General features: G+C 42.1%; 1 protein-coding gene across 2 annotated transcripts in view; it reads left to right on the top strand.

The window, feature by feature from the left end:
• The window catches only part of LRRC8B (leucine rich repeat containing 8 VRAC subunit B), a 59,171-nt gene that overhangs the window by 15,973 nt on the left and 20,269 nt on the right, over nucleotides 1-22,929 (top strand). For both annotated transcript variants that reach the window (XM_084851986.1, XM_084851987.1), the window contains exon 2: nucleotides 22,489-22,535. The gene's annotated coding sequence lies outside the window, so the exon portion shown is untranslated. The remainder of the gene's footprint in view (nucleotides 1-22,488; nucleotides 22,536-22,929) is intronic.

Genomic DNA, 22,929 nt, shown 5'->3' with positions numbered 1-22,929 from the left:
CTGAACACACTCAATGGGGAGTCAATATTATTGAAAACAATGGGACTTATTTTTGAGTAAAGAAGTATAAGATTGCACTGTTGGAGTGCAATCTTACAGCCCATCAGCTGGCCTCAGGTATGCTGTAGGATGTTGTGGAAGTGCCACTCTGCTGGCAGGACAGCACTTATGCCTCAAGTATGTCTGCAGAAAGTTATGTGGGTGTAGATGCACTGTTAGCGGTGTGCTGACAGAAGGGCCCAAAACAGGATACTCAGTAGATGTATCAAGGGCACTACTGCATCCAAAGCCACCTGGTTCATCCAGGGTCAAGAGCTATGCCAGCCCTGGAGCTCATGTGGTTAATTTCTCTTCCATTGGTATCGATGTTAGAGGGGCAGGGGGAACCCACATGGGGAATTGAAAGAGGCCATGTGAGCTGGCAGGGCATAGGAAGTAGTATTAGCCTTCCCACAAATTCTCAACACAGTACACACACATGCACACCAGGATTCCTTTACCTATGTCTTTTTAGTCTCAGATTAATGCACTGAGAGTAAATGAAAGACACTGCTGTTTTATTCCCAGCCCTGATGATGAAATACTAGAGTGTATATATCACAGTTGTAGAATAAAACGCTTCGTCCACTTCCACCTTTATGGTGTGAAACGGATCAGATTTCCTAAATCAAACTAGTTGACTTGTGAATTTTACAAATTCACAAGTCAACTAGTTACTTGTTTACATAGTATAGTGTTTATCTCAAGTCATGGGCTAGACTTCTTTAATGTGGCATTAATTGGTAATTTGGAAAGATCAGCTTTCGAAGTTAAGAGCTACAGGGTGATTAGAGTGCAGTTCTTACACAGTAAAAACCCTTATCCTGTCTCAATGAATGTCTTTCCTATCTGATTCAATTACAGGGTAAATATATCTGCTTTTCAAAACAAAAACAAAAAACCAACTGGGTTTTTGTGCTTTTTACTATGCTTGATATGCATTCACAAACCAAAGTCCAGCTGATATTCCTAATCTTAGACATCTCTTTCAAAGTCTCTGTTCAGATGTGTCAGAACATAAAAAGGAGTAAAACTGACTATATTATCCTGTACTTAAGTAGAAGGCTTGGGCCATGTTGAATAAGATTATATTTATTTATTTACTTACTTACATACTTACTTACTGTACTTTTAAACCGCTCAGTAACTGAATTCTCTGGGCATTGTACAATACATTAAAAACGTAGAGCACAAACATTAAAACAAAAAATAAAAACAGCATAGAATACAACCAAGATAAAACAAGCAGCAAAGAATAAAACCATTATAATATCATAAAACCAAATGAAAACTAGCAGCCAAATAGAGTACTAAAAGCACAAAAATAGTTCTTAATATGACTGGGAGAATAAAAAGGTCTTCATCTGGCACCGGAAAGGTTGGTGCCAGGCAAGCCTCTCTGGGGAAAGCATTCTGCAAATAGGGTGCCACCATTGAAAAGCCCCTCTCTTTTGTAGCACCCCTCTCACCTCATTTGGTGGGGGCAACAGGAGGAAGGCCTCAGACTTTAGAATCCAGGTACATAAATATGGGAGGACATCCTTCCATCTATTCATATTCTATATATGTTGAGAGGGATTTCATGAGAATTACAGGCGAACTGTTGAGTTGGTTAAGCATGGATCCTTCTTTCCCTTTATCTGTATCTGAGACTTTTAAGTGTCTGCCATGGATAGACCACTGCTTTGGCTGTGTGGTTAATAAGTGTAAAACATTGACGAATTAATAATAATAATGGGTACAATCCTAGACAGCATATAATAATAATAATAATAATAATAATAATAATAATAATAATAATAATAATGGGTACAATCCAAGACCAATCTTGCAGCACTGGCTCTGAGCTCAGTTCCCAGAAGATGAAAAATCCTATGGGTGCTAGATGGCATCTAGATGGCCATAGGATTTTTCATCTTCTGCGAACCGAGCTCAGAGCCAGTGCTGCAAGGTTGGTTCCCAGAAAACTGACTCCTTGCCCCCTCCCCTAGGAGGGGGGCTCCCCATAGGCGGCATGGTTCATTCCTGGCTCCATGCTCGTAAGAGCAGTGTGGGACGCCCGAATGGAGGAGAAGATCCCCTCTGCGCTCAGCCTACCCTTCATTGGATAGTTGGTTGCCTCTGAGTTAGGAGGTACCCGACTATGCCTATAAGATTGCGCCCTAATAATATCACCATCCTGCTTTTCTACTAAATGTACCTGAAGGAGCATACATCATGACCATGAAACCATACAATATAATCATAAAAATACAACTAACAGTTCCTTAAAACAATTGAATAAAACATAATACAGCCAGCACTAAAACAATAATAGTAACAAGGCGGAAAGATGTTACCCATTAGAACTGATCTCAATAAAACAAGGTATTGCACATCAAGAGAGCATTTCAGACTTGTGGTATCACTGCAGGGAAGGCCCTGTGTCAGTCAATAAATGTTCTGAGGTGGTACTGAGGGCAAGGCATCTGACATTGGTCTTAATTTAACTACATCTTGTTGGTTGTTGGAAACCATGTTACTATACTTTGAACTTCTTGCTGAGCAGTATTGTTGGGGAAATCATGGTCCAAAAGACTGGAGGTCACACACGTTCAGAGGATTGGGTAAAGCACTTTATTCATGCATAAGATTGCTCTCCTGATAGAAGAACATCTCCAAAATGGTGGCACACATATATATACATATAAGAGGTGGCCTTCGGGCGGGGCAGTTCTGCCTTCAAGGCAGCCTCCATGCAAGGGTTACACAGCCAATAGCAACATTTGGCAGCAAATTACAACCAATCATATTAAGATAACACAGCAAAGGTTCTGCACATGCTCATTTATAACTCACTCACGTGGGCATGATGATCTCATCATGACTATTGGCACATATGCAATGGTATCTGTTATCAGTGACCTGAGTACTTCAAGGCACTTCCTTGCTTGAACACAATAGAATTGCGAATTTGCTTTGACCATCTCCAGGTATTGGTGATAGTCTCTTACTGTTCGCCCACAGGGGCTTGTTTGCTTGTGTGAAGTATTTTTATCCTGTCCCTCAGCCAAAAAGGTTTTCAGAGTGGTTTACGTATAAATCAGTAAAACAAGATAGTCCCTGCCCACAGGCTGACAATCTAATCTATTCTAATCTTTTGCTAACATGATCTGGAGAAATCAAGGTGAAGCTTTCCAGGGCATAAGCATTACCACTTACTGAAAACTATAGATCAACAAGCTGCTTTTAAGGGCACAGGTAGGGATGTTAGAGAAATCCGCCACAGATTCAAATGAGACCGGATTCCAAAGAATCCGGCCTCAGGAATCCGCGGTGGATCGGCACCACTTACCTTCGCTCCAGGAGGATTGGAGGCGGAACAGCACTTGGCTGCTTCTTCCACCGGAGCTGTTCACCTCCTCCGCGCCAATCACCATTTATTTTTTAAAAAACAAAATGGCGATCGGCAGGATGTGCCCATAGACTTATACGCAGAATAGAGCCATGAATCTTGCGTATAAGTCTATGGACGTATAGACATATACACATGATTCACAGCTCTACTTGCGTATAAGTCTATGGGCACATCCTGCGGATTGCCTTTTTTAAAAAAAAAGAAATGGCGATCGGCGCGGAGGAGGAGAACGGGTCTGGCCAGCAAGGTAAGCGGCCCTATAGCCGGTGCGGCTCCACGGAAACCTCGCTGAGCGGAGCTACTCCAAAGGATTTGGGGGGGGAACGGATCGCTTCCCCCACCCCACGGATTCCCCACCAGAATGGATAGTGGGGAATCCATAAATGAGTTTATTAAAATCAGGCACAGGAGCCAGTTGAGAAATTGTCAACCCCTGATTTTCTAGGCCTTCTAGTCTTTTACTGCTTCCCCCTCAGTATCTCAGTACAGAAAGTAGAGGAAGGAACTAGAGGATTGGCTATCCTAACCAACAGAGATGACTTAGTGGTTAAAGTAGCAGTTACAGGAACTCTGGGGGAAAGCGACCATGTTGTACTTGAGTTCTTGGTTCTAAGGGAAGCAAAAGCCGAGTGTAGTCAAACGTGTACCCTGGATTTTAGGAAAGCTGATTTTAATAAACTCAGAAAAATAATAAGTAAGATCCCATGGCAAGCGACTCTAACGAGAAAAGGAGTCCAAGATGGGTGGGAGCTTTTAAAAAAGGAAATTCTCAAGGCACAATCACAAACAATTCCAACAAGAAAAAAGGTGGAAGACAACAGAAGAAGCCAATGTGGCTTCACAAACAGCTTAGGGATGATCTGAAAACAAAAAAGGATACACATAGGAATATATATACACATATAGGAAGTGGAGAGAAGGCCAAGCAACAAAGGAAGAGTACAGGCAGGTAGCGCAGAATTGCAGGGATGGTGTCAGGAAGGCTAAAGCTGAGAACGAGCTGAGGTTAGCGAGGGATGCTAGAAGCAACAAAAAGGCTTTCTTCAGCTACGTGCATAGTAAAAGACAGAGGAAAGAAATGGTGGTTCAACTATTAAATGAGGATGGCAAAATAATAACAGATGACAAAGAAAAGACAGAAGTGCTGAATTCCTACTTTGGCTCAGTCTTCTCCCAAAAGAAGGTCTATGACCCCCCTGGCAAAGGTGAAGTACAGGCTAAAGGGGCAGGATTGCAGCTTGAGATCAATAGGCATATGGTCAAGGAACACCTAATTACTTTGAATGAGTTCATATCTCCAGGGCCAGATGAACTGCATCCTAGGGTAATAAAGGAACTGGCAGAAGAACTCTCAGAACCACTGTCTGTTCTCTTTGAGAAATCATGGAGGACGGGTGAAGTGCCAGATGACTGGAGGAGGGCTACTGTTGTCCCTATCTTCAAAAAGGGCAAAAAGGAGGAACCTGGGAACTACAGACCTGTCAGTCTGACATCAATCCCTGGGAAAATTCTGGAGCAGGTTATAAAGCAATCCATCTGTAAGCACCTTGAAAACAATGCAGTGATTACTCGAAGCCAACATGGAGTTCTCAAGAACAAATCCTGCCAGACAAATCTGATCTCATTTTTTGATCAAGTATCCTCCCTTGTGGACTGTGGGAATGCTGTGGATGTAATATACCTCGACTTCAGCAAAGCTTTCGACAAAGTGCCCCATAATATCCTGATGAGCAAACTAGCTCAAAGTGGGCTAGATGAAACAACGATCCGGTGGATCCACAGTTGGCTACAGAATCAGACTCAAAGAGTGCTTATCAATGGGACCTTCTCAAACTGGGGAGAGGTAACAAGAGGGGTACCACAGGGCTCAGGCCTGGGCCCAGTGCTCTTCAACGTTTTTATTAATGACTTGGAGGAGGAGGTGCAGGGAATGCTGATCAAATTTGCAGTTGACACAAAATTGGGCAGGATAGCTAATATTTTGGACAACAGAAACGAAATGCGAAGTGATCTTGATAGACTGGAGTGCTGGGCAGAAAACAGCAGCATGAAATTTAATAGGGATAAATGCCAAGTTCTGCACCTAGGAAAAAGAAACCAAATGCACAGTTACAAGATGGGGGATACGTGGCTCAACAACACTACACGCGAGAAGGATCTTGGACTTGTTGTCGATCACAAACTGAATATGAGCCAACAATGGGATGTGGCTGCAAAAAAGGCAAATGCTATTTTGGGCTGCATTCATAGATGCATAGCTTCCAAATCCCGGGAAGTACTAGTTCCCCTCTACTCAGCACTGGTTAGGCCTCATCTGCAGTACTGTGTCCAGTTCTGGGCACCGCACTTTAAGAAGGATGCAGACAAGCTGGAGAGGGTTCAGAGGTGGGTAACAAAGATGATCAGGGGAATGGAAACAAAGCCCTATGAAGAGAGATTTGAAAGAACTGGGCCTGTTTAGCCTTGAGAAGAGAAGACTGAGGGGAGATATGATAGCGCTCTTCAAGTACTGGAAAGGTTGTCACAGAGAGGAAGGCCAGGATCTCTTCTCGATTATCCCAGAGTGCAAGACACAGAATCATGGGCTCAAGTTACAGGAAGCCAGATTCCGGCTGAACAACAGGAAAAACTTCCTGACTGTTAAGAGCAATACGACAATGGAACCAATTCCCTAGGGAGGTGGTGGGCTCTCCCACACTGGAGATGTTCAAGACGAGGCTGGACAGCCACCTGTCAGGGATGCTCTGACTTGGATTCCTGCATTGGGCAGGGAGTTGGACTCGATGGCCTTGTAGGCCCCTTCCAACCCTACTATTCTATGATTCTATGATCTCAGTGATATTTTCCATATTTGTATAAATGCATTTGCCACAGGAAAAGCTTTGGTGCTTTACCAGGGCAAGTGAAACGCTATGATCCCAGGGTGGGCATCTCAGGAAATACAAGATTCAAGAGACCTCCCACATCATAGGTAGAAGGGGAGTTCTGGAGAAGGAGGTCCACTGCTGAGGCCCTCGCGTGACTAGTGGTGGGAAGCTCCAACACTGAGTTTGCTATTTCAGCAGCGTTTTGTGGACAGTAGGGGCAAAGGGGGACATTCCAAAGTAGATCAGGTGAAACGTTTGATCCACTGGATCTAAACCTTCCTTATTCCCAGACATGCTGCCAGAAGGGGGGGGGAGGGGGGAACTATGCCAGCCCTGGCATAGCAAAACCAGAAAGAAAAAAGGAAGGTAAAAAGTCCCAAAGCCACTTTGTGCCCTGGCTGGTGTGACTCTGGCAAGGCTTAGGAAGTTGTGGTTCTTCTGCCAAGGGCTCTGCTCCCCCATCGCGATAGGATTGCTGTGCCAGTTATATATTTCAAGGGGCTAATTTTAACCTCACCAACTTATGTCTGAGCAAACATGAGCAAGATTGTGTTGCATGTCTTAGTTTAGGTTAGTTTTGTCTTTTTAAAAAAAGTTATACCCACCTTTTAACCTATAAATATGTGCTCAAGACTACTTACACATTTTAAAAACTAATAAAACAAGTGATTAAAACATATAAAAATAGCATGTTAATTCTGAAAGTAATGTGTTTTCTTCTAAGATACTGGTCAATTTAAGTGGAATTGAATGCCTTGTAAATATGTTGCTGGATATGCTAGAACATGACAGTAAATCATAGTCAATGTTTTAAGTTGTGTAATGCCTTTAGGGTAGTTTTCTCTGACCCTGTGCCCCCCAGATGTTTGGGAATCTGAGCACAAGCCAGCATGGCCAATAGTCAGGAATGCTGGGAGTTGTAGTCCAGTGCATCTGGAGGACACCAGGTTGAGGAAGTCTGCTTTAGAGTATTGCATAGGCAACTGAACACTTCCCTTCTCAGCATATCCCCATTTTGTTCATCAGAAAAGTTTTGCACAGTAATGCTGTCTGCTGATCACATTCCTTCTGTCATGGCAGTGCAGTGTCTCAGGTCTGCATGTGGTGCGAGCAAATACATTTTTCTGACATTATGCCAGTCCAATTTATTGTTGTGTGAAATTCTAAACATTTATTTGGTTGACGTTGTTGTTGTTCAGTCGTTAAGTCATGTCCGACTCTTCGTGACCCCACGGACCATAGCACGCCAGGCCTTCCTGTCCTCCGCTCCCTCCTGGAGTGTGCTCAAGTTCATATTCATTGCATCGGTGATGCTATCTAGCCATCTCATCCTCTGCCTTCTCCTTTTGCCTTCAATCTTTCCCAGCATCAGGGTCTTTTCCAGGGAGTTTTCTCTTCGCATTAGGTGGCCAAAATATTTGAGCTTCAGCTTCAGTATCTGTCCTTCCAGTGAGCACTCAGGGTTGATTTCCTTTACGATTGGCTGATTTGACCTCCTTGCAGTCCAGGGGACTTGTAAGAGTTCTCCAGCACCACAGTTCAAAAGCATCAATTCTTCGGCGCTCAGCCTTCCTTATAGTCCAGCTCTCATAGCCATACATTACTACTGGGAAAACCATAGCTTTGATTATACGAACGTTTGTTGGCAAGGTGATGTCTCTGCTTCTTACTATGCTGTCTAGGTTTGCCATAGCTTTCCTCCCAAGGAGCAAGCGTATTTTAATTTCATGGCTACAGTCACTGTCTGCGGTGAACTAAAATCTGTCACTGCTTCCATTTCTTCCCCTTCTATATGCCAGGAAGTGATGGGGCCAGATGCCATGATCTTTGCTTTTTTAATCAAACCAGCTTTTGCACTCTCCACTTTCACCCTCAACAAGAAGCTCTTTAGATCCTCTTGGCTTTCTGCCATTAGGGTGGTATCGTCTGCGTACCTGAGGTTATTGATAATTCTCCCAGCAACCTTAATTCCGACCTGTGATTCATCCAACCTGGAGTTTCTCATGATGTACTCTGCATATAAGTTAAATAAGCAGGGTGACAATATACAGCCTTGTCATACTCCTTTCCCAATTTTGAACCAATTGGTTGTTCCATGTCTGGTTCTTACTGTTGCTTCTTGACCCTCGTACAGGTTTCTCAGGAGACAGGTAAGGTGGTCTGTACTCCTATCTCTTTAAGAATTTGCCAGAGTTTGTTGTGATCCACACAATCAAAGGCTTTAGCATAGTCAATGAAGCAGGAATAGACGTTTTTCTGGAATTCTCTTGCTTTCTCCATGATCCAGCGAATGTTGGCGATTTGATCTCTAGTTCCTCTGCCTCTTCAAAACCCAGCTTGTACTTCCAGTAGTTCTTGGTTTGCGTGCTGCTGAAGCCTAGCTTGTAGGATTTTGAACATCACCTTGCTGGCATGTGAAATGAGTGCAATTGTACGGTAGTTCAAACACTCTTTGGCATTGCCCTTCTTTGGAATTGGAATGTAAACTGACCTTTTCCAACCTTGTGGCCACTGTTGAGTGTTCAAAATTTGTTGGCATATTGAGTGCAGCACTTTAACAGCATCATCTTTTAGGATTTTAAATAGCTCAGCTGGAATACTGTCATCTCCGCTAGCTTTGTTGTTACTAATGCTTCCTAAGGCCCACGACTTCACTCTCTAGGATGTCCGGCTCAAATTCAGTGACCGCACTGTCATGCTATCAGGGACATTCAGATCTTTCCTGTATAGTTCTTCTGTGTATTCTTGCCACCTCTTCTTAATCTCATCTGCTTCTGTTAGGTCCCTGCCTTCTTTGTCCTTTATCATTCTCGTCTTTGCCCAAAACGTTCCCTTGAGATCTCCAATTTTCTTGAAAAGATCTGTAGTCTTTCCCATTCTATTGTTTTCCTCGGTTTCTTTGAATTGTTCATTTAAGAAGGCCTTCTTGTCTCTCCTTGCTATTCTCTGGAAATCTGCATTCAGTTGGGTATATCTTCCCCTTTCTCCCTTGCTTTTCGCTTCCCTTCTTGGCATAGCAGGTTCCAAATTAACATTTCTGTCTTGTGTATATACACACAAAAAGGATCCAGAACATGTATTTCATAATTTATTTTGAGGTTGAAAATTACTATGGATGACCGAGCAAAGTCTAAATTAAATGGACATGTTTGGGAATCTTTGTCTAGAGGCTATATTGATAGAAAGAGTGGCAGTTGAATTAAGTGACAGAGAGTAACTGATATTCATGGTGCAGAGTAAAAATTAAGTGTCTTGTTTAAATATTAGTTACTGTGACCTTGACCCTAGTTCAGTGAAACTCTTAAGAATGTGCCTGAGGAATTCTAAAAGCTTCAAGTCGGTTAAGGTAGCAATAGAAAAATGGAATTTTCACAGTTGTGGTTGCTGGGACAAAATAACTTTAGCGTTTGGACTGTTATAGTAATGTCTGTGTTTCAAAAGGTAGACTATTGTTAACTCTCCCCTCCCACATTATGGGCTCATGAAATAACTGTGCTGGGGTTTTTATTGGGAACACTAAGTTGTTACAGTAGTCTTCAGTATTTTGGATAAACGGTTCTGTAAATTGTTTTATGAAGGTTTTAATGTAGAGCACTCTATAATGTTTAACTTCCACTCAAAGGGATGCTTAATAAAATGTCCAGGGGAGTAGCCATGTTAATCTGTTGCAGCAAAAAGAACAGAGTTTTGTGGAACCTCGAAGACTATCAAATTTATTACAGCATGAGTTTCTGTGGCCTATAGTCCACTTCATCAAATACAGGAAGTGTTATCCTGAGTTGCAGGTATATAAATACACATGTTTGGCAGGGGGAGGGTTTATAAACTGTGAAGTCAGAGGGCAATGAACTGCAGAAAGTACAAACACTGACAAATCATGCACAGCTATGATGAGTGATGTTTTGTACTTGCTGCCATTATACATTTTAGTAAGGGTACATGTGAATATGGGCTCTCCAAATATTGGCTTGGCTTACTAGCCAGACCTCTATTTGTTTTCTGTACCAACCCTTTCCACTCCTTCAAGTTCTCCAGCATGGGGGTGGGGGGGGGGAGGTTCTCTCATTTGTGCCAGGTTCTGGAGAAATTATGAAAAGGCTCAAGAGAGTTTACATGCAGGGTATAAATATGTTACAAGTTTTCCACAGGTAAGTACTGAGTGAAATTGATTTCAACCAGTACTGCAGATCATCATCCACTGAACAAATTTGGTAATAATGTAGGGACAAGCCTGCCCGTTCAATAGAAGGCTTATCATTAATACTTATGTAGAAGGACAGAGCTCCTCTAATGGAGGTTGCCCTGAAATACATTGTGCTGGAAGTTGTATTTGCTTAGGATTTTCCAGCAGTATGATAGAAGGATTTCATTACCTTGGATAGCTCCTCCAGTAAAGATAGTGAAAAATAGATGCAAACTTTAGAATAATTGCAAAAGGTATTATTTTTTAAGAATAATTTAAGAAACAACATACTAAAAGTTGCAATGTCTAGCTCGATGCAAAATGGTTTGTTTTCATCACCAGCTGTTTGGCTAGCATTATTATAGGGCAGTTAGGTCTATATCGATGCCCCTATCTAGTTCAGCATTTTGTTTCCCCAGTGACCAACCAGATGCTTATGGGAAGCCCATAAGCAGGACATGGGTGCAATAGCAGACACCCATTCATATTTCCCAGCAACTGGCATTCAGAGGCATACTTCTCAGGCATTCTCCAAACAAATAGGAAGTGACCCATTGACAGTGCAAGGCACTGTTTGTCATGTTACCCCTATGCCAAGAATAACAAGTATATATAGAAATGAATAAGAAACTGGGAGTGTACACTTCAAACTGAGCTTTGGGTCACCCCAAATCATGCACCTTCACCTCCAGAAGGGTATCCTCTGTGATATGGCATATAATTGCATCCAGTCCATCATTTGCTTTGGGCACAAGACATTTCAAGCATTTAGGCAGCCCAAGGTTTATGCTGGTGTTCACACCACAGGTCTTTATTCATTTTTACCCACATTGATTATTGGCATAGGAAATTATGCTTGATTTCATATTGTGCCAAACAAAGTGCTGGGACAGATGCTACCCTATGCCAGAGGATAATGACAGTGACTGAACATCAGCACATCTTAATGCTGTTACAGCAAAGAGAATTTGCAACATCCATTTTAGAGTATCCAGGGTTGTTGTTTTTTTCATGATTAAGAGAGATACACAATCCTAATACGTATTTGAATGTTTAAATCAAGCTTCCCCAACCTGGTTCCTTCCAGATGTTTTGGGCTACTTCTCCCAGAATTCCTGACCATTGACCATGCTGGCTGGGGCTGATGGGAGTGGATAACCACCTGTAGGCTTGAATGACTTCACTGCAATTGGAGTCAGGAAGATCTGGAGTTCCTATACTGGAACTCTGTTCACAGGATGCTCATACTGGAGGAAAGAGCACGGAGTCGACTTTCTCTCATTCCTCCTTACCCCTGTGCTCCTCTGCTCTGGAGAGTTAGGGGTCCCTATAGAACAGTGTGGGAAGCAGTGTGAGGGGCTGGGCACAAGATTTTAAATTGCCTCTTCCTCTAGTAGGACCCTCGACTGCAAGGGCAACTTTGGATCCGACATGATGGGTTTTATTTAAACCAGTTAGACAGTGAGTGGTGGCAGAAGTAGTATAGTTTGTTAAGGGCACAGTCCTATGGACTGAACCCTCACTGCTCAGAAGCCCCCAAACTCAGAGGTTTCCAAGATTCTTACACCCTGCTGGGCTGAGGCGAGCAGGGCAGGAGGAACAGTGGAGGTTATCTTTGCCTCCCCATCCTCCAGTCTTGGATTTTTTTCATTGGACAGGCTTTAGCCTGTCTAGCAAGGGTGCTTCGGAGGGGGTGGAAAGGAGGCTGGAGGGGGCTGAGGATAAATTGTATTCTGGTCTCCTTCCCTCCCCACCCATCGGAATGCCCCTTTTCCCCCCTCCGAGGTCAATTTTCTAACTTCAGAGAGGCAGCTGGTATGGTTCTCTCCATCCCAGCTGTGAGGGGTGGGGTTGGGGGGCAGATATCTCACTCCCCCTTCCAAGGTTTGAGTGTTGTCTCCAATCTTGGAAGGGGTTTTCCAAGCCATTCTATGGTCCCCGAGAGACAGGAACCATAGGATTGTGCTCTGCCAAAGTGCACCACCAGTATATTTTTATCTGTGGCATTTACAAGGTTCTTGATTCTTACAGCTTACTGTTTCAGTCTTGGTCTTTAAAAAGTATTATTTAAAACTAAAATAGAACACAAGTTCAGTTTATCAAATTGTCTTAAGTTTTTTCGGAGTTCTGCAAATGTATGTAACAGATGCCCAAAGTGTAAACCACTGAATAGCTTCTAAATAAATTATAACGGTCATTCAGCATCCAGCCTGATCCATATGTATTTCAATTTGCTGAGAACTGACTTCACAAATACTCTACAACTGTGTATCTAGTGCTTGGTTTGATTTGGGTGAGAGAGTTTTTTTGGAGGGTATATTTTGACCATGTAATCACATTTGAATTTGTTGTTGTTGGCAGCTTCTCTTTCTATAGGGCAGTACTTGCCCTTAACCACTGTTGTATGAACTGAAAATCATAAGTGGCCTTTGGTCTTCAATACTTTTTGGTAAACATATGCTTCTTTGAAATTGCCAAAACAGCTTGAACTCTTTATTCTGTACAAAGAAAGGAGATTATTCTTTGTCATGGCTAAAATAGCAAGCAAAGTGTTTATGGATGGGGCGTGGGGTGGGGAAGAGACTTCAACTTGTTATATCATCTCCATTCAGAAGTGCAGTTTTTAAATGAGGACTAACAGCTGTGTTGCGTGATTCTAGCAGAATGCATAACTGCAAAGGTGAAACATGACTATAGGTTGGATCCTGCCTAACCTGCCTAAGTTAGTTGCCCTTGGTTGTGTTTGAAATGAACAGGACATAAGTCATGACTCACTCTTTCCATTGATTTTAATGGACCGAAGTTCAATTAACTTGTCAGGATCCAACCCTGTCTTACATTAAATTATGAATTTAAGTTTTATTTGTAGCTTCAACCACAGTATATCCAGCTCAGTAGTAACGTGTGAGCTTTACATGAATGATGTTTGAAGTTGAAACCAGTTTTCCAGGGCTAAGCAGAACCCCTGATCTGACAATGGAAATAGCCAAGAGTCCCATTCTCAGAGAATTCAGTTCAGCCCTGGAAACCTAGGTTCAACAACTCAACACCAGTGGATGACTACTGGTCTGGTTATTGATGTGACTTTGTACAAGGCTATTCTCTTGGCACAAGGCTGCACCTGTCTTTGGGGAAGGGGGTTTACTCTGCTTTGGGTATTTTTTTTTAATAGTGAAGCAGTTTAAAAGTGTAATTTTCCTAGGCTAAGGAAGTGACAAGGATTCAGAGCAACTGTGCTCTTCCTGCTAACAGAATGATGGAGATTAATGCCTGCAGTGCCAACAACATACAAATAATAACAGTGGAAGTCAATCTATAAAAGCAAAAATAAAGAAGTGCTCATTCCCCATTGCTAAATGTCTGCACAGATTAAGCCCTTCATATCTGGAGAAAATCTTCACATGCTTTCCAACGTAGCTTGTAACTTTAGTACAGAGCTAAGTGTTACGTAAAGGGGTAAAGGGATTGTTATGAAATATGCTTTAATATACATGGACATGCATATCACATACATGTAAACCAAATACACGCATGAGGGATTGCTTGGCATTGAATTCTGGGTGCTTAGGAAAACCTGATTCCCCCACCCCCAAGTTGAGAGAGTCAGAGTCCACAACGTAATCTTTGAAAGCAATTCTTTGTTTTATTAAGAAGAACTTAAAATTAATTAAAATCACACATCAGGAGAATTAGAATCATACATTAACACTAATAAGGTTAAAGATAATCAAGCATTTAAAGTCAATAGTGAAGCTGGTGCACTGGAATGCATAGAAAATTGTGTGTTCAAAAGAGAAGAGTTTTAATTTCTGGTAAGGTGGGGGGTGCAAAAGAGGTTTGACGTAAGTGCAGCACCTCAAAGAATAGTTTCAACTCCTAGCAAGGGGTGTGTGTGTAGGTGATCATGGAGGAAGGTGGGAGAAAGTGGGGGGAAGAAAGAAGATTCTGCTTTGGATAATTTGAAGAGGGGGAGGAACAGGCTCTTTTGAGGGATTGTTTGGAGGAAGGGGTTAGAGCAAATGCAGGGTTTTTGGACGGAAATAGATGGAGAGGCATAAAAGAACAACAGGGAGCTCTCAAAGCCAAAGGCTTTTGGAGTTTGGAATGGGATGGAATATTAAGAAAAAGGGAGGAAAAGAGAATAATTGGAGTATGGACCACTTAGAAGGAAAACAGAAGGTAATGCAAAGATTAGGAATCAAAATAAAACAAAACAAGTCTTTCTCCTGAAATTGCTTATGGATGTTAGAAAATGGGTTTTTAGGTGGCAGACATTAAAGGGAAGAAAGAAGACAGTGGGTTCCTCTTTCTTTTCTGATTTAAGGAAAGGATGGGAGTTGATGGGTACATATCTCTGGCTATCATAGCTTTAGGTGAGCAAGATAGCCAGGGGATTTTGATTATTGTCTTAAACAAAGATGACAAAAGAGTCATGTAGGCATGCCCACTTACACAATATTGGGTTTTCAGGGTAAAATACATTGAATTCTTTATTTTTCCTTCTATTAAAACAAGATTAGAAATCAGTGTAAAATATTTCATGGTGCAGGCTTCTGTGGTTGTTGTCTTGAGGCAAGATCTGAAATTTGCAAGTGTTGACACAGAGGAATTAAGGCAATCAGAGCACAGTGGCTGGCCAGAAAGTTGTATGCAAGAAATCTGTAGCTCTACGTGAGATGTGTAAGCCTACAATTTCCTATAGAATTTGCTTTCTCCTCTTATCCAAAACCAAAAACACCCAGTCCTCTTCCAGATGCAGGCCCTACCTTCCCCAAACAGCAGAATTTGAGGGTGCTTCTTAACAGGATATTTAGGGTAGTTCAATTTAATTTAAACTGTGCAATGTGTTAGAAGGAAATTATGTCCTTCAGTAAATGTTTTGAATGTAATAACTTCCACTTGAAATCAAGTTTGCGATTTGTTGGATTCTATATTAGAGATAGGCTGACCAGTCCTGCATCATCTATTTTTTTAAATCTGATCTACTGATGTATAAATATAGGAAGTTAAAATGCATATTCAGGATTTCTTAATGCATAACTAATTTGTCGTAAGCAGTTCACCAGGAAGAAGTGAGTAGTCTGCCTGTGGACTGCATTCTACTACCTCGTAATCCATACTGCTAAATTATGTTGAAAAGCTGGATTGTGGAGCAAAGATAGCACTTTCCTCACTCTACCTAATTTCAGTATTAGCTAATATATGAAGATTATGGAAGCTGTTGCACTTGCTATTTTTTTACTATAGAAAACAGATTCCAGGTTTAGAAAATTTTGGGCAGAATTCAATGCTGCCCTTGCACATGTGGCCAGCCCTGCCACTTCCAGTGGCGCCCCTACTGCTTGCAGAACAGCAATTTAGCGCTTCCAGAGGCAAGCTGAAATGAGTAGAAATGCTTGTTTCTGGAAGGAAACAGGTCGGCAGAGCTTGCACAAAGAAGCTGTGCCAACCTGCCCCCTTCCAGAAATGAGCATTTCCACTCATTTGGGGGCTTGCCTCTGGAAGTGCTAAATTGTCATTCCACAAGCTGTAGGGGCTGCTTGCGGACTGGCAGTGCTGGGGCTGGCTGTGTGCACACCAGAATCTGTGGCCAACTCCACTAACGGATGGGCAGCATTGGATTTTGCCCTTTGTTAATGTGCAGTTTTTTTAGCCTTTGAGCAGATTCTGGGAGGAAAACTAGCTAATACTGTGGATAAGAAGCCCCTAGTATGTATCAATAAGATATGGAAGATCTAGAAGGCATCTATTTTTGATCGGATTATATAGTAACTCATTCCTATATTTTTCCTACCTAAATACTTCCATAAGGTTCACCTCCAAGTCTGAAGATAAGCTAATGGCATAACAACATTTGAATAGTAAAGTGCTTCTAATACTGGAGGCATGTATGTGTTTCTTTCGTTTCCCACAGGAAATGGGCAGTTCTAAGGCAGAGCACACATTCAGAGGCTAGGGCTGGCTTATTTTGTTGCTCGATGCTATAAAAATCTGGGTGTAATGTAGATATAGCTGTTATCAAGTTCTTAATGGCTGTAGCGGACATGGCATCCTGGGTTAGTTAAGCTGAATACAAGTGAAATGTTTTTGGTACTGTCATCTATAGCAAGTCATCACCAGTTTTTGTCTGATGGATATAAGCAAGCTCCATTATATAAGGATTTGTTGTGTCAGGCACTTTAAAATAACTAGTCTTTATCCTCCTGATACAGTGCTGCAATATGTCTTAGGCATGGTCACAGGTACTATGCAAGTTTGGGACTGTGTTTGAGAATATGGAACTGTGCCCTAATACTTGTGTGTATGTTTATGGGTGTATTTGAAAACAACAACACTCCCGTGTGCCAGAGTCTTGGAGCTTTTACAGCATTGGTAGATTCACATGATTATCATACAGTGGCTATACTAGAATACCTGTAACAATTTAGGGGCAGGGCATATATCTGTAGCCTCCAACCATGTGTTTAAATTCCCGATTACTGTCCCTTTGCAGTCACTTGGAAATGAAGAGAGGGATAGTAAAGCTGTGTTTAACAACATGTCTGGAACTAGTAGATGATCACTGCACAATAACCTCAGGGGTAGACAGAAGGTTGTTGTTGTTGTTGTTCAGTCATTCAGTCGTGTCCGACTCTTCGTGACCCCATGGACCATAGCACGCCAGGCCTTCCTGTCCTGCGCTCTCTCCCGGAGCGTGCTCAAGTTCATATTCATTGCATTGGTGATGCTGTCTAGCCATCTCATCCCATGCCATCCCCTTCTCCTTTTGCCTTCAGTCTTTCCCAGCATCAGGGTCTTTTCCAGAGAGTTTTCTCTTCGCATTACCTGGCCAAAATATTTGAGCTTCAGCTTCAGTATCTGCCATTCCAATGAGCAGTCAGGGTTGATTTCCTTTAGGATGGATTGATTTGACCTCCTTGCAGTCCAGGGGACTCGTAAAAGTCTTCTCCAGCACCACAGTTCGAAAGCATCGATTCTTCGGCGCTCAGCCTTCCTTATAGTCCTTATATGCGGTGATCTTGGAGCCCAAAAAAATAAAATCTGTCACAGCTTCCATTTCTTCCCCTTCTATATGCCAGGAAGTGATGGGGCCAGATGCCATGATCTTCGTTTTTTTAATGTTGAGTTTCAAACCAGCTTTTGCACTCTCCTCTTTCACCCTCAACAAGAGGCTCTTTAGATCCTCTTCACTTTCTACCATTAGGGTGGTATCGTCTGCATATCGGAGGTTGTTGATAATTCTCCCGGCAATCTTAATTCCGACCTCTGATTCATCCAACCCGGTGTTTCACATGATGTACTCTGCATATAAGTTAAATAAGCAGGGTGACAGTATACAGCCTTGTCGTACTCCTTTCCCAATTTTGAACCAATCGGTTGTTCCATGTCTGGTTCTTATTGTTGCTTCTTGACCCTCGTACAGGTTTCTCAGGAGACAGGTAAGGTGGTCTGGTACTCCCATCTCTTTAAGAATTTGCCACAGTTTGTTGTGATCCACACAATCAAAGGCTTTAGCATAGTCAATGAAGCAGAAATAGACTTTTTCCGGAATTCTCTTGCTTTCTCCATGATCCAGCGAATGTTGGCGATTTGATCTCTAGTTCCTCTGCCTCTTTGAAACCCAGCTTGTACTTCCAGTAGTTCTCGGTTCGCATACTGCTGAAGTCTAGCTTGTAGGATTTTGAGCATCACCTTGCTGGCATGTGAAATGAGCGCAATTGTGCGGTAGTTTGAACACTCTTTTGCGTTGTCCTTCTTTGGAATTGGAATGTAAACTGACCTTTTCCAGTCTTGCGGCCACTGTTGAGTGTTCCAAATTTGTTGGCATATTGAGTGCAGCACTTTAACAGCATCATCTTTTAGGATTTTAAATAGCTCAGCTGGAATACTGCCATCTCCGCTAGCTTTGTTGTTACTAATGCTTCCTAAGGCCCACTTGACTTCACTCTTGAGGATGTCCGGCTCAAGTTCACTGATATCATGGCTATCAGGGACATTCAGATCTTTCCTGTATAGTTGTTCTGTGTATTCTTTTCACCTCTTCTTAATCTCATCTGCTTCTGTTAGGTCCCTGCCTTCTTTGTCCTTTATCATGCCCGTCTTTGCACAAAACATTCCCTTGAGATCTCTGATTTTCTTGAAGAGATCTCTAGTCTTTCCCATCCTGTTGTTTTCCTCGATTTCTTTGCATTGTTCATTTAAGAAGGCCTTCTTGTCTCTCCTTGCTATTCTCTGGAAATCTGCATTCAGTTGGATATATCTTCCCCTTTCTCCCTTGCTTTTCGCTTCCCTTCTTTCGTCAGCTACTTGTAAGCCTCATTAGACAGCCACTTGGCTTTCTTGCATTTCTTTTTCTTTGGGACGGATTTCGTTGCTGCCTCCTGAACAATGTTACAGACCTCCGTCCATAGTTTCTCAGGCACTCTGTCTATCAGGTCTAATCCCTTAAATCTATTCCTCACCTCCACTGTATATTCATAAGGGATATGATTTAGGTCATACCTGAATGGTTTAGTGGTTTTCCCTACATTCTTCAATTTAAGCCAAAATTTTGCAACAAGAAGCTCATAATCTGAGCCACAGTCAGCTCCAGGTCTTGTTTTGACTGTATAGAGCTTCTCCATTTTTGGCTGCAAAGGACATAATCAATCTGATTTCGATATTGACCATATGGTGATGTCCATGTGTAGAGTCGTCTCTTGCGCTGTTGGAAAAGCGTGTTTGCTATGATCAGCGTGTTCTCTTGGCAAAACTCTATTAGCTTTTGTCCTGCTTCATTTTGTACACCAAGGCCATGCTTGCCTGTTATCCCGGTGATTTCTTGACTTCCTACTTTAGCATTCCAGTCCCCGAAGATGAAGAGGACATCTTTTTTTGGTGTTAGTTATTATTATTATTAGTATTATTATTGCATTTATATCCCACCTTTATTCCTCTTGCAAGGAACCCAAGGCGGCTTACATTATCCTCCTCCTCTCCATTTTATCCTCACAACAATAACCCTGTGAAGTAGGTTGGGCTGAGAGTGTGTGACTGGCCCAAAGTCACCCAGTGAGCTTCCATGGCCGAGTGGGGACTAGAACCCGGATCTCCCAGCTTCCAGTCCAACGCTCTTGTTGTAGGTCTTCATAGAACCCATCAACCTCAGCTTCTTCGGCATCAGTGGTTGGGGCATAGACTTGAATTACTGTGATGTTGAATGGTTTGCCTTGGATTCGTACTGAGATCATTCTATCGTTTTTAAGATTGTACCCCAGTACTGCTTTTCCCACCCTTTTGTTGACTATGAGTGCTACTCCATTTCTTCTAAGGGATTCTTGCCCACAGTAGTAGATATGATGGTCACCTGAATTAAATTCGCCCATGCCTGTCCATTTGAGTTCGCTGATTCCCAAGATGTCGATGTTCAGTCTTGCCATCTCATGTTTGACCACCTCCAGCTTACCTTGATTCATTGATCTGACATTCCAGGTTCCTAAACAATATTGTTCTTTACAGCATCGGACTTTCTTTTCACCACCAGACACATCCACAGCTGAGTGTCCTTTCGGCTTTGGCCCAGCCGCTTCATTCTTTCTGGCGCTACTTGGAAATACCCTCTGCTCTTCCCCAGTAGTATATTGGACACCTTCCGACCTGAGGGGCTCATCTCTTTTAGCCTTGTGATACATTCCATGGGGTTTTCTTGGCAAGAATACTGGAGTGGGTTGCCATTTCCTTCTCCAGTGGACCACATTTTGTCACAGCTGTCTGCCATGACCTGTCCATCTTGGGTGGCCTTGCACGGCATAGCTTATGGCTTCACTGAGTTACGCAAGCCCCTTCGCCACAACAAGGCAGTGATCCATGAAGGGGAGACAGAAGGTAGATAGAAGGTAGACCGAAGGTAGATAGGATCTATTGGTAGGTATCTAGGTGACTTGCATTTCATAGGCAATAAATTCCTAATAGGTTAACAGCGAATAAAACTGCAAGTATATGGCTTTCTCATATGTGAGCCATATTGTTCTTCACTTGTAAAATATGAATATTGTTTGCCTTTGACCAGATCTTTGTGCAGATTTGCTGGCCAGTTTTAAAGTTTTACATTAGAATCTCTGATATGAAGTAACTGTGGGTACTTCCACAGTTTTATGGCAACATAACCCTGCCTCATTCACAGAAATTTGCAGGGATCCACACAACAGACCAGTTTGCATGTCATGCCAAGCCACCCTGTGAATAAGCCATGGTGGGTTCATTGTTCGCAGAATAGCCCACAGTACACCTGACAGATGATTGGGCTTGCTGTGGCTTGTTCTCCCCCTCATTCCCTCTCAGTCCTCCAGCCGGCTCCGGCACATATTCCAGGGAACCTCAGCAAAATCCATCCCATAGCTGCCCCTGGTGGGTTGTCAGGTCGTGCAAACCCAATAATTGGATTCACACGGTCAGGGGAGGTAAATAAGCTACCCTGTTTTCTACCCCATGCGGTAGTGCATGGCATAATTACCATCATTTCCATCTCCTGGTGCAGTTTGTTGTGTTGTCCGAACCCAGTGAGGCGGAACCTGGCCAACATCTTCAAATTGTAACCCTCCTGTGTTTTTCTACTACTACTTCTGTCCTTTCTCTTATCTGATATCATCCATTAAAAAGAAAAGACTGAATAGCTGCAAAGTCCCTTCAGAGAGGTAGTGCTCGGAGCCCTCTGTCTGGAAGCACCTTCAGATGTAGATTTGTACCTGTACATGTACATTATCCTGTTCATCTCACGGGGTTCAGTGAGTAATTGGCTGTGCCCCTGAGCCCCATGTGGCATCTCTGCACCTGACTTTCGCTGGTGAACCTCAAGGTTCTAGTAAAAAAACCAGAATAGATGCTACAGACCTGACGTCTGCCCAGGTCTATCTGAATCCACCCTTTATTTTGCATTATACCCATTGGGTTAGGGCAGTTAACTGTATGACCATAGTGATATCACTCTCCTCCTTCAGCATACCCTTGCCCATATAATTCTTTATATTTGCTAAAATAACTAGAGGCTTAAAATTCTTATTCTCATACTTATTCTGACATCAGATTTCCCCTACTTTGTCACTACAGTATGTGATCTATAACAGTGTTAGGCTGCTACAACAAATAATGAATTTGCTCGTAAATGGGGCAAACTTTTGCAGTAGCCATAACTCGCACTGCATTTTGTACCAATTCAAGAAAGCAGTTTAAAAAACAATAACTGCACAAGCATTTTACTTTGGAGACTAATAAAGTATTGTGGATGTCGGTTAGGAAATACCTTTTGTTTTGAAGTATATTTTATTTGCCTATAATTGTTTATAAAACAATTTAAAATAATGTGTTTATTTAGTAAAACAAAAAATTAAAGTAAACCTTTATAAGATTGTATTGAACCAGTAGAGAGAACACGTACTGTAATACATCCTAATACTTCGATGTTCCATGTACGGTATACTCCGTAAGAGCTGCAGCGCATTTTCTGTCAAGTATATTTAGTAGCCAAGTACAAGAAATGGATTAGGCTCTGTCAATAAAGAAAGCTGGATGAGACTGGCAGTCAGCACTCAATGTACAGATCATTTCAGATGGGCCGAAGATTTGCCCTGAAAGTCACCATTAATTGCACTTCTTTCTGTGAATAGTGATTTATGTTTTGTTAACTTAATGCATAACAGAAACGTATATAGTTCTTAACTTTCCAATACTGTGAAATCTGACCATATTTCTAGTATTTTAAAGTTTAACTTTCTTGTAGCTTAGTAAAGAAATAGTAGGTTACCAAAAATGGGATGATCCCTTCACTTTGGAAACAAGTGTTGTGCATAAAGCATGCCACTAGGCGGTGCCTCAGGTTTAATTATTTTTCAGAAATGTCAGAGTTGATACTTGAGGAATCTTATTAATTATAATAAGAAACTTCCAATTAGGTAGCTATTACAAGCATATTTTCTGTAACTTTGTATTGCGAATCTTTAGTAAGTAGTTCTGTAATGTCTCTGCAGGCACTGGCAAGGTCCAGAAGAGATTACAACTGACTGCCCTTTAACAGGTAAAAGCATGTTTGTGTGTTTTTTAAAAAACTTCTTCCATCTTAGCAGAATGTAAAGTTTCTCTTTGCCATTTGTTAAGATCAAGAGTTAATAATTGTATTTTATACATACAAAGTAGCACAGGTCATATAGTTAAAGTAAACATTTTGTAGTCTGCACTGACAGAGACAATATTTTTAGATATGATGAATTACTATGACTTAGAAGAGTTAGGGTGCAGTCCTATGGAGATAGGTGTCAGCCCCCAAGCTCAGAGGCTGACAACTATCCAGTGCAGGGTGGCCAGAGAATGGAGGTGATCCTTGCCTCCATGCTCCAGCTGCCCTGCATTTTTGGCTAGACAGGCAATATTGCCTGTCTAGCTAGCTGGGGAGCTTCAGAGCAGGCATGGGG

This window comes from Heloderma suspectum, chromosome 4 (assembly GCF_057233095.1).
Source record: "Heloderma suspectum isolate Gila_16-S chromosome 4, 16-S_ref, whole genome shotgun sequence".
Taxonomy (NCBI): Eukaryota; Metazoa; Chordata; class Lepidosauria; order Squamata; family Helodermatidae; genus Heloderma; species Heloderma suspectum.
Note: the sequence above shows the minus strand (reverse complement) of the source record. Positions and strands in the feature narration are given on the sequence as shown.